Below are 2,703 nucleotides of genomic sequence, written 5' to 3'. Positions count from 1 at the left end.
AAAAAAAAAAAACCCTATCTCTAGTAAAAATACAAAAGTAGCTGGGTGTGGTGGTGCATGCCTGTAATCCCAGCTGTTTGGGAGGCTGAGGCAGGAGAATCGCTTGGACCCAGGAGGTGGATGAGATCGAGTCATTCTACTTGCCTGGGCAACAAGAGCGAAACTCCGTCTAAAAATAAAAAATAAAAAAAGAATAATAAGGGCCGGGCGCGGTGGCTCAAGCCTGTAATCCCAGCACTTTGGGAGGCCGAGGCGGGTGGATCACGAGGTCAAGAGATCGAGACCATCCTGGTCAACATGGTGAAACCCCGTCTCTACTAAAAATACAAAAAATTAGCTGGGCATGGTGGCACGTGCCTGTAGTCCCAGCCGCTCGGGAGGCTGAGGCAGAAGAATTGCCTGAACCCGGGAGACGGAGGTTGCGGTGAGCCGAGATCGCGCCATTGCACTCCAGCCTGGGTAACAAGAGTGAAACTCTGTCTCAAAAAAAAAAAAAAAAAAAATAAAGAATAACAAAAAATCCAACAAGATGTAAAGATTGAAAGGGAATATGTAAAACTGTTTTGTTTACATCGGACATAATTACCTTTGTAGAAAACCTAGTAGAATCAGTAGAATACCTAGCAGAATCAATGAAAAACCAAGAAAAGAGTTCATTAAGACTGCTGGATAGAAAATAAATTATATGCCCCCACTAAGAAAATATTTGCAATGTTTAAAGTGGATATGGGGGCCAGACGCAGTGGCTCACACCTGTAATCCCAGCACTTTGGGAGGCCAAGGTAGGGGATCACCTGAGGTCAAGAGTTCAAGATCAGCTTGGCCAACATGGTGAAACTGTCTCTATTAAAAATACAAAACTTAGCTGGACCTGGTGATGCACACCTGTAGACCCAGCAACTTGGGAGGCTGAGGCAGAATTGCTTGAACTTGCAATAAGCCAAGATCAAGCCACTGCACTTCAGCCTAGGCGACAGAGCAAGACTCCATCACAAAATAATAAGTAAATAAATAAGTAAAGTGTATATGGGACTGGATGCAGTGGCTCACTCCTGTAATACCAGCACTTTGGGAGGCCGAGGCAGGTGGATGACCTGAGGTCAGGAGTTCTAAACCCACCTGGCCAACATGGCGAAACCCCGTCTCTACTAAAAAATACAAAAATTAGCCAGGCATGGCCAGGTGCAATAGCTCACACTTGTAATCCCAGCACTTTGGGAGGCTGAGGTGGGCAATCATCTGAGGTCAGGAATTTGAGACTAGCCTGGCCAACATAGTGAAACCCCATCTCTGCTAAAAATACAAAAATTAGCCAGGCATGGTGGCAGGCGCCTGTAATCCCAGCTACTTGAAAGGCTGAGGCTGAAGAATTACTGAACCTGGAAGCAGAGGTTTCAGTGGGCCAAGATCCAGCCACTGCACTCCATCTTGGGTGACAGAGCGAGACTCTTTCTCAAAAAAAAAAAAAGGTGGCTCACGCCTGTAATCCCAACACTTTGGGAGGCTGAGGCAGGTGGATCATGAGGTCAGGAGATCCAGACCATCTGGACAACATGGTGAAGCCCTGTCTCTACTAAAAATACAAAAATTAGCTGGGTGTGGTGGCAGGTGCCTGTAATCCTAGCTACTTGGGAGGCTGAGGCAGGAGAATCGCTTGAACCTGGGAGGCGGAGGTTTCAGTGAGCCGAGATTGCACCACTGCGCTCCAGCCTGGTGACAGATCGAGACTCTGTCTCAAAAAAAAAAAGAGAAAAGAAGAGAAAATTACCCAAGCATGGTGGTGCATGCCTGTAATCGCAGCTACTCGGGAGGCTGAGGCAGGAGAATCACTTGAACCTGGGAGGTGGGAGGTTTCAGTGAGCCAAGATCTGGCCTCCTTAATCCAGTAAGGGCAACAGAGCAAGACTCCGTCTCAAAAATTAATAATAATAAATAAAATAAAATAAAACAATTTTTTAAAATGTGAGTGTAGGATTAATACGCATAATACACAGTTTCTTATGAAGGAACAAAAGTAAAGACTAGAATTCAAAATAAAAAAATGCACAAAAGGCTGGGAGCGGCAGCTCACGCCTGTAATACCAGCATTTTGGGAGCCCAACGTGGGCAGATCAGGAGGTCAGGAGTCCTAGACTACCCTGGCCAATATGGTGAAACCCTGTCTCTACTAAAAATACAAAAATTAGCTGGACTTGGTGGTAGGTGCTTGTAATCCCAGCCACTTGGGAGGCTGAGGCAGGAGAATTGTTTGAACCCAGAAGGCAGAGGTTGCAGCGAGTGGAGATCACACCATTGCTCTCCAGCCTGGGCAACAGAGCAAGACCCAGTCTAAAAAAAAAAAAAAAAAAAAAAAAAAGGATATGAATAGGCATTTCAGAGAGGGTGAAGTTCTGTTGGTTAATAAGAATATGAAGGCCGGGTGCGGTGGCTCACGCCTGTAATCCCAGCACTTTGGGAGGCCGAGGCGGGTGGATCACGAGGTCAGGAGATCGAGACCATCCTGGTCAACATAGTGAAACCTCGTCTCTACTAAAAATACAAAAAATCAGCTGGGCATGGTGGCGCGTGCCTGTAATCCCAGCTACTCAGGAGGCTGAGGCAGCAGAATTGCCTGAACCCAGGAGGCGGAGGTTGCAGTGAGCCGAGATCGCGCCATTGCACTCCAGCCTGGGTAACATGAGAGAAACTCTGTCTCAAAAAAAA

This window comes from Sapajus apella, unplaced genomic scaffold, assembly GCF_009761245.1.
Source record: "Sapajus apella isolate SASKATOON/1434 unplaced genomic scaffold, GSC_monkey_1.0 scaffold2, whole genome shotgun sequence".
Lineage (NCBI taxonomy): Eukaryota > Metazoa > Chordata > Mammalia > Primates > Cebidae > Sapajus > Sapajus apella.
Note: the sequence above shows the minus strand (reverse complement) of the source record.